Source organism: Canis aureus, chromosome 1 (genome assembly GCF_053574225.1).
Source record: "Canis aureus isolate CA01 chromosome 1, VMU_Caureus_v.1.0, whole genome shotgun sequence".
Taxonomy (NCBI): domain Eukaryota; kingdom Metazoa; phylum Chordata; class Mammalia; order Carnivora; family Canidae; genus Canis; species Canis aureus.
In genome coordinates this window covers 105,547,462-105,560,900 of record NC_135611.1, presented here as the reverse complement: position 1 = coordinate 105,560,900, position 13,439 = coordinate 105,547,462, and the positions used below count along the sequence as shown (strand labels likewise).

General features: G+C 40.6%; 1 pseudogene; it reads right to left on the bottom strand.

Annotated features, from left to right (window-relative positions):
- Positions 1-8,802: 8,802 nt before the first annotated feature.
- LOC144280674 (vomeronasal type-1 receptor 4-like) lies at positions 8,803-9,736 on the bottom strand (annotated as a pseudogene).
- Positions 9,737-13,439: the final 3,703 nt, after the last annotated feature.

Below are 13,439 nucleotides of genomic sequence, written 5' to 3'. Positions count from 1 at the left end.
AGTTCACAGCCCAGGAAAGTCAGGGGCGGTCCTTAATCTTCCAGTTCATAGTTTCCAAGTGACACACTAAACAGCTAGACCCTTGGCAGCAGTCCAGGAATCTGACATTTGACCAATGAAGGAAGAACTTGCCTCTGATTCAGTTCTGCAGAGCTGGCCCTGAGACTAACTGGACCCAGTTGCCCAGGGAACACCATTAGGTTTCAGCTGACCTAAACCATCAGTGATCAGGGCCATGCACTTGGGGCACTCTCAGAGGACTGAGGGTTCCTAGTACCATTCATTGGCTTTGGCTACAGTGTGGGGCTTAAACTTTCCTCTAAAGGGATAGGTACCACTTAGTCTTCTCAACTTGACATGTTGTTGGGACCCATCTGCCTTCATTTGTGAATATGCATGTTACACGGGACATGGAATTTTGGTACTCTTCTTGCTAGAAGTGGAGTCCATGTTGACACATCCAAAATTGGAATATCCAGCCAGATACTCAAGGCTTCTTAAGGGTCATTTTGAGGAGAGCTCACCAACAACCTAATCACTGCTTTTTTAAAAAGCACAACTTGTAGTTGTGTCCTGGAGGCCCCAGATTCCTACACCAGTAGAGTTTCCAGGTGGAGGCTGCCTGTCTGCCAGAGGCTCCAAATATAGACTGATTCTCACAGAGACTTGTGCCATCTTCCATTTGCCAGGAGTTCAGTAGGGGCTGGGCCTCCTGTTAGGTGATGGGAAGCCAAAGAGACAAGGGTTTTTTCTTCACCACTGGAGGGATTGAGCACTATGTACCTGTGCACAGGGTTCCATTGGACTTTCCCTGGGAAGCAGGACTCTGAATTGGGTTGGGTTATATCAGCCATCCCTACCGGCAGAAAGATGATAACACATTAGGGCAGTTGAGATTGAGGCCTCTAACTTGACAACAGAGAGAACATCATGTGTGTAATGAAAACCCGTTACATCAGAGGTTGACCTAACTCCTTATACCCCCTCTGGTGGCAAATGATTGGCAGTGTGTCCCACTAACACTACTCTACCTGCATCTCACTCTCATGTGGATGGTCCCCTCATATTTCTGGGGAAGCACAAGCCTATAACACAACAATTCTTAACACATTCTGATCTAGAAACAATAACTGGTTCTTGAATTCTTCCAATTACCTCATTGAGTTAGCTTCTCTCCACTACTGTGACAATGCATGAAAACTATGAGTTGTATGGCTCTCTTATGACCCCATCCTGTAATTAAGACTTAAGAAATGGGAAAGGTGCAAGATTTTATCCTACTTGCAAGTAAAGAAATTAGGCTCCAGTATCATGAATACTTGTTGGAAACCTAAGACTCCTGAGATGAAGACAAAAGGCATTATTGTTCATATACAACAGGCAGCAAGAGCTTCATGTTTACATCTGTTCCACTTGCTACACTAGCCCCACGAGGGCCATGCGAAGAAGTCTAGGTAGATGCTGCACACACAGTAGATTCATGTCACAGCTGGAGAACTGTCAAGTTAAGAAATTCTAATCAGGGATCCCTGGGTGGCGCAGCGGTTTGGCGCCTGCCTTTGGCCCAGGGCGCGATCCTGGAGACCCGGGATCGAATCCCACATCGGGCTCCCGGTGCATGGAGCCTGCTTCTCCCTCTGCCTGTGTCTCTGCCTCTCTCTCTCTCTCTGTAACTATCATAAATAAATAAAAATTAAAAAAAAAAAGAAATTCTAATCATTTCATTTCATGTCATGTCATTTCATTATTTTAAGTTTTTATTTTCATTCCAGTTAGTTAACACAGTGTATATTAGTTTCAGGTGTACAATATAGTAACTCATCACTTTCATACATCATCCGGTGCTCATCACAACTGCACTCCTTATTCCCCATCACCTGTTTAACCCATGCCCCCTATACCCCTCTCCTCTGATAAGGATCAGATCATTCTCTATGATTAAGAGCCTGTTTTTGCTTTGTCTCTATATATTTCTTCCCTTTCTTTGTTTGTTTTGTTTCTTAAATTTCACATATGAGTAAAGTCATATGCTATTTGACTTTCTCTGACTTATTTTGCCTAGGATTATACTTTCTAGCTCCATTCATGTCATTGCAAATGGCAAGATTTCATTTTTTATGGCTGAATAATATTCCAGTGTGTGTGTGTGTGTGTGTGTGTGTGTGTGTGTACATCAGTCAGTGGATACTTGTGCTGTTTCCAGATCTTGGCTGTTGTGTATAATGCTGCTATAAACATAGGGGTCCATATATTCCTTTGCATTAGTGTTCTTATAGACTTTGAGTAAGTACATAGTAGTGTGATTGCTGGATCATTAGATAGTTCTATTTTTAACTTATTAGAGCACCTCCATGCTGTTTTCCATAATGACTACACTAGTTTATATTCCTACCAACAGTGCATGAGTGTTCCTTTTTCTCCACATCCTTGCTAATGCCTGTTGAAGAAATCCCAGTCTTTTAAAATCCCAGTTAAGGGGTGCCTGGGCAGTTTAGTGGGTTAAACAGATGCCTCAGGTCATGATCTCAGGGTCCTGGGATTGAGCTCTGCATCAGGCTCCCTGCTCAGCAGGGAGTCTGCTTCTCTCTTTCTCTCTCTGCCTCCCCTCACTAGCTCATGCTGCTCTGCTCCCTCTTGCTCTCTCTCAAATAAATAAGTAATCTTTAGGAATAAAATTCCAGTTAACAATGCACATGCCCAACTTTTGTCATTAAGGTACTCATTTTTTTTTTTTTTTAATACTGGTCAGGGGCGAATCGGCTCTAATCCTGAGAGAGACACTATTACCCTTTTCAGAGGCTCTTCAAAGAGAGTCCAGAACAGAGACTTATATAAAATGTGAACAAACTGGGATGCCTGGGTGGCTCAGTGGTTGAGCGTCTGCCTTCAGCTCAGGGTGTGATCCTGGAATCCAGGATCTAGTTCCACATCGGGCTCCCTGCAGGGAGCCTGCTTCTCCCTCTGCCTATGTCTCTGCCTCTGTGTGTCTATCATGAATAAATAAATAAAATCTTTTTTAAAATGTGACCAAGTTTGCTATGACCATGGAGAATTGTTTCTTAATAAGGTGCATCTTCCTCTTTCAAATGTGGGAATAAGAGAGTCTGCTGAAGATGTTAGATATTGAGACTTCCCTTGGTTATGTGGTGTTGGACTATGAAAGATGAAAGGAACAGGAAGGCACACACATTTACCAGGAGTCTCATGGGAAAGACAGAGCCAAGGCCAGTGATGTCAATCTTGTGAGCAGTGAGAGGTGAAAACAAATGAAAAGAAGGAATAATACCACATTTTTAGAATAAACTGAAGGTCATTAGTTTATTGGAAAGAATATTCAACTAACCACATACAGAATAAATAAATACTGAATGGTTGCTGATCTAAATTTTGAAGCTAAATAATAATAACACATTTTAGTGTTTTAGTGGGAATATATATAATATATATATATAATAACACATTGTAGTGTTTAGAATGGGAATATATTTCTGATACAGAACAATAATGATTATGTACAACAGGAAAAAGTCAGATCAATTAAATTAAAATTAAGAAACTTTTCATTAAAAGATAAATACACAGAAAGAGGGAGAAAGAGAGAAACCTAGAAGGAGGGAGAGAAGGGAGAAAGGGAGGGAGGGACAAGGAGAGAGAAACAAGAAAAACATAATACATAGCAGATACACAGACCTACAAATCCATAAAGAAAAAAAGAAACGCAACAGAACAGGGACAATGAACAAAATACATATACATCAAAAAGCGGTTACCTTCTGTCTAGTAAACATGAGAAAAAAATCCAAAGTTCCTTGGTAATTAAAGAAATGGAAATAAAATCACTACTTAGGGGGTACCTGAGTGGCTCATTCAGTTGACCTTCAGACTCTTGGTTTTGGCTGAGGTCATCATCTCAAGGTCTTGGGATTGAGCCCTACTTCCACCAGGCTCTGTGCTCAATGGGGAGTCTGCTTAAGATTCCCTCCCTCTGTTCTTTCCCCCATTCTCTCAAGTGTACATATTCTCTCTCTCTCTCAACTCTTAAAAAATAAATAAAATAAAATCATGACTTATTACATGACACACCAACCAGCAGGCTAAAGTGAAAATGAAATAAAATTACAAATGTTGGGCAGCCCAGGTGGCTCAGCAGTTTAGTGTCGCCTTCAGCCCAGAGCCTGATCCTGGAGACCTGGGATTGAGTCCCACGTCGGGCTCCCTGCATGGAGCCTGCTTCTCCCTCTGCCTGTGTCTCTGCACCTCTATCTATCTATCTATCTATCATCTATCTATCTATCTATCTATCTATCTATCTATCTATCTATCATCTATCTATCATATATCTATCTCTCATGAATAAATAAATAAAAAAAATCTTTTTAAAAATTACAGTGTTGATGTTGACAAGGCTATGGATAAACTCCAAGTCTCACACTCTGCTGGTAGGTGGAAAAATCAGTACAAACTTTTCCCAGTCTATTTGGCTCTATGTCTTCAAATTAAGCAGATGTAAACCTGTGGCCCAGCAGTTACTCTACCCTCTCTCTGTAGCCAACAGACATTGTGTGTCATCAGAACATGTTCTAGAATTGGAATGTCAGCATTATCCCTAATAGCCATGAACTGAAAACCACCCACATGCTTATTAGCAGTGCAATGAGTGGCACCACTGTCCCCCTGGCATCACCATTATACCTGCCCCACATTTTGGCTGCTTTTCTCACTCCCTCTGCCTTTGAATCCATTCCTCCTCAGTAAAGCATGTTAGGCACTTCCAGTTAGCTCACAGCAAACCATCTTTTGATCTGTAGTTCAGTGGACCAACCAAACTGTTAGAGCCCTCTTCAACTCTGTCAACTGTGAGATTAAATGCAGAATCAATCTCTGCTTAGTGAGCAGAGATCGATGAATTCATCCTTACTCAACTTTATGTTCCTTCCACTATTATCCCATAGCCATAATATTCCCACCCATGTCCCCAGGATTTCCGATTGTCTAAATTAGAAAACTCAAGTAGCTTTTTGAAGGGTAGTGCACCTCCTCTTTGGTCACACTTTGTACCTCACCTTTAGGATCCTGCTATGATTTGAGCCTAATTATAGGCCTAGAGGCAAAGAAGGGGGTGGGGATAGGTCTTGAGAAGAAGCAGAATCTATGACATGGCAACTGCTTTGGGGTTGGGGGGCAGTGGGCTTCCTCAGGTTATGCATGGTTAACCCCTTCAGACAAAATTGAAAAGCCAGTACCACTGTGGGTGAGGCTGTCCCTCTGCTGAACGTGAGAGGCCACTTGCGCTGGTAAGGAAGACTAATCAGAATTTAGGGTTTTGGTGTCCCCAGCTTCATCAGGATCTTCCCACACACCTCATTCTGTGTCAGAGAATCCCATTCTTCCCAGTCAGTGCCCTCTCTGTAACAGAAGATCCCTGCAGGGCTGGGTGTACAGCTTGCCTTGTAGTTCAGACTGGTAGGTTGAACTTTTGCCTTTGTCTCTGGCAGTCTCAGCCACGGCTATGGAGATGAGGGTCTCCTTTGGGGCACACACAGGTCTCTGGGTCACTTAAACAGAGCTTGAGCTGGAAATTCAAATCCCTGAGCTCATCCTTTTCTTTGACTTCTTTGTCCAGCAACATAAAGAGCAATCAGCCAATATTCCCATGTTGATTAGCTCTCCAAAAATGTTTGCAAGTATCAAATATATACTCACCCAACTATTTGACTCTTATACGTGGGTGATTAGGAGTGTCAGAGGAAGATCTTCTGCTTGGGCTAGCAGTCCTCTCTTTAGCATTTTAAAATCTAATCAGATTAGAAGGCCAATTCTAGAAACCCAAAACCAACTCAGAAAAACTCATCCTTAAAATTTTGTTTCTCTAAAGCCACTCTTGGTAACAGTGGAATGGTTAGTTGTTTGATATTCCTAAAATGGAATCCTATACAGCAATGCCAGTAGATGAGACACAACAATATGCAACCACACACACACAAAAAAAAACATAAGAAATGAAAAAGTCAAATACAAAAGAGTTCATGCTCTACTATTCCCTTTACATGGAATACCAAAGAGGCAAAAATAACATACGCTGGTAGAGGTCACAGCAGTGTTTACCCTACGAGTGATGACTGAGAGGGACCACAGATGGGGGCTTCCAGGGGTCTGATGATATTCTGTGCATTGATAAAAGTGCTGCATACAGAAAAATGTGATCAGTGTACACAGTTTCATTAATCTGAATACTGTATTGCTATACTATATCTGTATTTTTAAATTTAAAAAATACGTATCACCAATAAAAAACATGAGATAGTGTGAGTAGATTTATACAGAATGTCTTGTATTGTCAAGAAGGAGTTTAAATGCATTAAATAAAAAGACTCTGCTTAGTTATCAAATCATACTGAAATTTCTAGGTTAACAAAACTAATAAGTACTAAGTATAAAACAGAGAAAAAAGGTCAAATATATACTTGTTTTTAAAAGTTTTTTCCAGGGGCACCTGGGTGGCTTGGGGGTTGAGCGTCTGCCTTCGGGTCAGGTTCTGATCCCAGGGTCCTGGAATTGAGTCCCACATTGGACTCCCCACGGGGAGCCTGCTTCTTCCTCTATCTATGTCTCTGCCTCTCTCTGTGTGTCTCTCATGAATAAATAAATAAAATCTTTTAAAAAAATAAAAAATGAAAGTTTTTTCAAGACATGCAGGAATTGAGGTAGAAAATAAGAATAAAGTCAAAAGTAAGAATTGAAATAGAAAAGTGAAAATAGATTTTACTGAACTTAAACAATTTACCACAACCGTAGACATTTCAGGTAGCATAAACTTGAAGGTTTGTTCTTATTAGTAGTAGTATTTTTAAAAATTTCTTAATGAACAGTTTTTCAGCATATTGATTGAGGGGAAACAATATAATTTACTTTATGAAGTATGAAGAAATCAGCAATGTGAAACACAAAAGAATTATCATGATTTATTGTGTGTGTATATATATATATATATATATATATAAATTCTTGTGCCATAAAGAGAAACCCATAGCTTTAGCTCACATCAGAAATTTAAATTATTTACTACATATTAGATCAAAATAAAGAAGCAAAGGCTTATAGATGTATGTGTATACAGATGCATGTGTACACACATATGCAAAATATGAAGCTAATGCATACTTTGCATCAGAGAGCTATATTTGATCTCCCCTAAAATTCAGGAAATATGAACTGTACTTCTTGGAAATCCAAATCTACATACTCTTTGTAAGCAGAATGGATTTATATCTTTTCCTTTCTTTGGCTGAGTGTTCCAGGTTTTATGGAAATCTCCTCCAGAAATGAACTTAATTACTTCAGAGGCATGAATGTGCCTGTTCTTGCCAATATGCCCAAGTCATCTTAACATAATAGAGAAAACTCTGCTTTCTCCAGATCTCAACACATGTCTAATTACATTATCAACATTCACTTGTCCTTAATATCAGCAGAAATATAGTTTTGTTTTTGTGCTTTCCTTTCCCCTGTTTCTCTTTAATTGGGCCATTTCTACATGAAAATATGATAAACATGCTCATCTCCCTTCATCACATCATATTTCAAACAAATCAGTGTCACTCTGTAAGGATATGACTTACCTACAAAACTTAAAACTGGCTCCCAGAGATGCTGCTGCCCAAGAATGGATGTTTCCTCCAGTCTACCCAGGCTATTCTGTATATAGTGGGGACATTATTTCTTAGTTAGAGGAATGACAAGACCATGCTCCAACTCATGTTCATGTACTTTTTCCTAAAATTTAATGTCGGTTTCATTTCTTGGAAATTTATTGCATTAGATTGAAAGCCACACACTTGAAGACTTCTCTGTAACAGCCAGATTGTAACAAGACCTGATGTTTATTCTTGCACAAATTCTGAACTCCTTTTCTGGCAGTATTAAGAAAACTTCAATTATAAAAGTATTGACAAGATAATGCTGTTTCATTATGATTTTTTTAATTCTTATTTATTTATGATAGTCACACACAGAGAGAGAGAGAGAGGCAGAGACATAGGCAGAGGGAGAAGCAGGCTCCATGCACCGGGAGCCCGACGTGGGATTCGATCCCGGGTCTCCAGGATCGCGCCCTGGGCCAAAGACAGGCGCCAAACCGCTGCGCCACCCAGGGATCCCTGTTTCATTATGATTTATTGTTTATTTTGTTTATTTTTATTTTTTAATTTTTGTGTATTTTTTTATTGGAGTTTGATTTGCCAACATATAGTATAACAGCCAGGGCTCATCCCATCAAGTACTCCCCTCAGTGCCCATCACCAAGTCACCCCATCCCCTCACCCACCTCCCTTTCCACTACCCCTTGTTTGTTTCCCAGAGTTAGGAGTCTCTCATGCTTTGTCACCCTCTCTGATTTTTTCCCACTCATTTTCTCTCCTTTCCCCTATAATCCCTCTCACTATTTTTTCTATTCCCCGTATGAGTGAAACCATAATACCCTCCAGTTCCATCCACGTCGAAGCAAATGGTGAGTATTCATCATTTCTAATGGCTGAGTAATATTCCATGGTATATATATACCACATCTTCTTTATACATTCATCTTTCAGTGGTCACCGAGACTTCTTCCACAGTTTGACCACCGTGGACATTGCTGCTATAAACAGTGGGGTGCAGGTGTCTCAGCTTTTCACTGATTTATTGTTTATTTTGAAGAGGATGTGAGCAAGTCCTGTTTACTGTTGTCTTGGACTCATAATTTTATTTAGGATCTTGAGGGCGATGAATGAATTGGCAACTATACATTGTAGAAATGCATACAGTTTACATATTTCTCATCAGATGAGGGGATTTTATATCCCCTGTCCAAGCAAAGCAGAGCCTGGGTACCTTGGAGTCATGGCTCATGAGCAGAAAGGGGCCGACAGTTGGGAAACACACAGTCATGACTGCAGTAATATTCATGAGGATCCAATTGGGATTATCAAAAAGAGCCAAAACAACTTGAAAGATGGAGGAGAGGGTGTAAAAACAGACAAAGGTGCTCAACAAGAAAAGATGGTTTTGGTGGTTCTGGACTCAGGGGAGGACCTAGAGGAGACATTGGTTCTTCGTATGTGTTAGACCTGCTTCTTGTGCCTGTACAGGATAAAAACCATGCAGCAGCTGGCCCAGAGCATGAGCCTCAAACACAGTATATCAGGGAATGATAACAATGCTGCATGCCAGGAGTCTGTGGTTTTGTCATGACGAACCGAAGAACAGTATCCAAAGTTTTTCTCATTTGTAATGTTTTTGGTACTCAACGTGCCAGTTACATACATAGGAAAAATGACATTTACCAGCATTTGCAGCATCCAACACAGGAAAATAGAAGGGACAATGTACTTGGGAGCTTTCACTTTAAGCTCTGCCCACCAGGTTCTGGGGCTGATTGTGATGGCCTGGTAGATGCTCAGGATGCAGGTGCTACTAATGGATACTCCCCTCCCCACTCTGTGAAGAAACAAGAGAAGTTTGCATTCAAAATCACTGCAGCTGTTTCCACCCAAATGCTGCCATGGTCTGGGGACTCCTTCACAGAGCAAGGCTAAGAAGTTGGCCACAGTCAGGTGCTTGTGAATGAAATCTGTGGACCTCAAATTGTAGTCAGTGAAGGAAAGGAGGATGTAATGACAATAAGAGAGAAATTCCCCAGGATGCCAACCATCATCTGTCTTAAGAAGATCAGTCCTATTGCCAGATCCCTGGTGGCCATTCTCTCTGTTTCCAGTCACTGAGAGCTGCTTCCTGAGCTAGAATGTCCTGCATGGGAAGAGGAGGCATAGGCCACATGTATCATGTCAGCTGAAATCCAATATGTTCCCCTTTCCACTCGTTCCCCCTTGAAACACCGACTTAATGTTTTCTTTTCAGAACATCTTTCTGAGGGCTGAATGTAGAACTTTTAATGAGCCCATGTAAAATCTCTCCTGTGAAGGCACTCATGTGAGAACTTCTTCACGTTTCACAAATATTTTTAATACTTTCTTTTTTTTAAGATTTTATTTTATTTACTCATGAGAGATACAGAGCAAGAGAGAGAGAGAGAGGCAGAGACACAGGCAGAGGGAGAAGCGGCTCCATGCAGGGAGCCTGATGTGGCACTGGATCCTGGATCTCCAGGATCACGCTATGGGCTGCAGGTGGCGCTAAACCGCTGCACCACCGGGGCTGCCCACGTTTCACAATTCTATGAGGCCAGCACTATTGTGGTTTTAACTAAGAGATGAAGAGAGCAGACACACAAGAAATTAAGTATTTGTCCACATCTGCTCCTTTAGGCTGTGTGGGGACTGAGAACTGGCTGAGCTGGAAATGGTGATAGTGGCCGTGGTCTGCTAGAAAGCTAGTTAGCTGTGTTCATCAAATAATCCAGATCCATAGTTGGTTTTGTTTTGCCACCTTGAGGTTGACTGTACAGTGGTGGTACTCTATGATTTTCATTACAACCAGTTTCCATTAATTTCTAAGATTTATTTCACAGGACAATATCAATCATGGGTAGAGCCTTCAATATCTTAGTAACTGTACAGGCACTTTGGAAGTAGAATACTGCAGGAACCTGTCCCATGACAAGTTATATATAGTGGATGCAAGACTGGCTTGATATGAGGATGGCAACAGAAAGACTCATTTGCTTTTATGTCTGAAACCAAGTGTAATGACAGCAGTCACAGGGAGTTTTGAATAATTACATGTAATTCTGTAAATGTTCAGACATAAGACACTAATACGTGATAAAATAGTGCAAGGCAGAAACACAATTGTTAATTTCAGATGATATACTTACCTAGTAACTAATGCATGAGTAAGTAAAACTATTAACAATGAACTAAGATTTGCAAATGATATTAACATAAAACATATCAGTGCAAAATGGCATCTGCAAGGCATATATTCTTATGCATTTTCTGCACAGGATTAGATGATTCCAGTATGTTTTTCATATTCTTTATTACAAGTATGGAGGTGTTACACATGCACCTCTAGTAACCCTGAACATTAGGTCTATGATATAGACTGCACAGGAGATTGATTTTACAATATAATCCTTAAAGACTTAAAAATCAGCATGTACTATCACTTTCATGAAGCACCAAAAATAACTCAGTGAAAATGATCTTTATTGCACTAGAAACCATCAGGGATTGGGGAAGGTCTAGGACCCCATCTCTTTTTGCGAGCTGAATTCAAGCTTCAGAATTATTCTACAGGGAGAAGAAGGCTTCATGCAAGGAGCCTGATGAGGGTCTGGATCCCAGATCTCCAGGATCACACCCTGGGCTGAAGGCGGCGCTAAACTGCTGAGCCACCCGGGCTGCCCTATTCAGTTGTTAATTATGAAAAATAATTATGAGTTTCTAGTTAGAACCCCAGAGGAGACTGTTTGAGTATTTGTGGGAGGTTCTTTTTTCCCCCTTTGATTCTTGTGGGTAGATGGGGTCTCCTATGAAGAATAGCAGGAAATACTGAGTTGTGATATGTGAGGAACTGGTGCGGAAGTATGCAGGTCTCACTAGATTCTTCATTTCCCAGAGAAGTGTCTCTATCCAGAAACTAGTACTTTGCTAATCTTCAGACCACTAAACTGAACCATCAGTTAAGGTTATTAGTAGAGAAACAGAATGAGACAAAATACCTGGGAAGAATATTCAGAGATATAAGTAAAAGAGGTACCTGATGTAAATAACTCAATGTAGATCATTTCACAAATCAAAGTTAATGAATTTGGCCCTGTTTGAATAATTCAGTGCCAATTAGTATGAAAATTGTGTAGGAAAATATGTTTTACCATAATTGACCTCAATTAATATGAATTAGTGTCACAACAAGATCCACAGAGGAAAGAGAGCAGTCTAAAAGAGTGTTTCACAGATTAAAGTAGCTGGATCAGATAGTTCAAACAGAAGCTTTTTGCCTTCCTGTAAATACTGGATGAGCCAATCCTCAGTTACTCAATTCAAGAAAATCACGTGTTGGGATCCCTGGGTGGCTCGGCAGTTTGGTGCCTGCCTTCGAATCTTCGAATCTGTATTTTTGTATCCTATGGGTAAATGCCTAGTAGTGCAATTGCTAGACCATAGGGTACTTCTATATTTAATTTTTTGAGGAATATCCATATTGTTTCCCATAGTGGCTGCACCAGTTTGCATCCCCACCAGTAGTGCAAGAATTATCCCCTTTCTCTGCATCCTTCCAACAACTGCTGTTTCCTGTATTATTAACTTTTACCCATTCTGACAGATGTGATGTAGTTGTGGTTTAGATTTGTATTTCCCTGATAATCAGTGATGTTGAACATCATTTCGTGTGTCTATCAGCCATTTGGATGTCTTTTTTGGAAAAATGTCTATTCAAGTCTTCTTTTAAAAAATATTTATGTATTTTTTAAGATTTTATTTATTCATGAGAGACATAGAGAAAGAGGCAGAGACATAGGCAGAAGGAGAAGCAGGCTCCTCACAGGGAGCCCGATGTAGGACTTGATCCTGGACCCCTGGATCACACCCTGAGCTGAAGGCAGATGTTTAACCGCTGAACCACCCAGGCATCCCTATGTATTATGTTAGATAGAGAAAGATAACACAAGTGGGAGGGGAGGGGCAGTGCAAGAGGGAGAAGGAGAGGGAGAGAATCTCAAGCTGACTTCCTGCTTAGTGTGGAGACCAATATGAGGCTCAGTCCCACAACCCTGAGATCATGACCTGAGCTGAAATCAAGAGTTGGATGCTTAACTGACTAAGCCACCCAGGCACCCCCTTTATATCTTCTGCCCGTTTGTTAACTGGATTATTTGGGTTTTTTTGTGCTTGAGTTTGATAAGTTCTTTGTAGATTTTAGATACTAACACTTTATCAATATGTCATCTGCAAAAATCTTCTCCTATTCTGATGGCTCCCTTTTCATTTTGTTGCTTGTTTACTTCACTGTGCAAAAGTTTTTGTCTTTTTAAAAAATATTTTATTTATTTATTCATGAGAGACACAGAGAGAGAGAGGGAGATTCACAGGCAGGAGAAGCAGGTTCCCTGCAGGGAGCCCAATGCAGAACTCATGGGATCATGACCTGAGCTGAAGGCAGATGCTCAACCACTGGGCTACTCAGGCATCCTGAAGCATTTTATTTGATGAAGACTCACTAGTTCCATTTTGCTTTTGTTTCCATTGCCTCCGAAGACATGTCTAGTAAGAAGTTGCTATGGCTGAGGTCAGAGGAGTTGCTGTCTGTGTTCTCCTCTAAGATTTTGATGGTTTCCTGCCATATTTCAGTCTTTCTTCCATTGTGAATTTATTTTTGTGTTCTCTGAGAAAGTGGTCCAATTTCATTGTTTTGCATGTTGCTGTCCAGTTTTCTCAACATCATTTATTAAAGAGGCTGTCTTTTTCCCAGTGGATACTCTTTCCTGCTTTGGTGAAGAC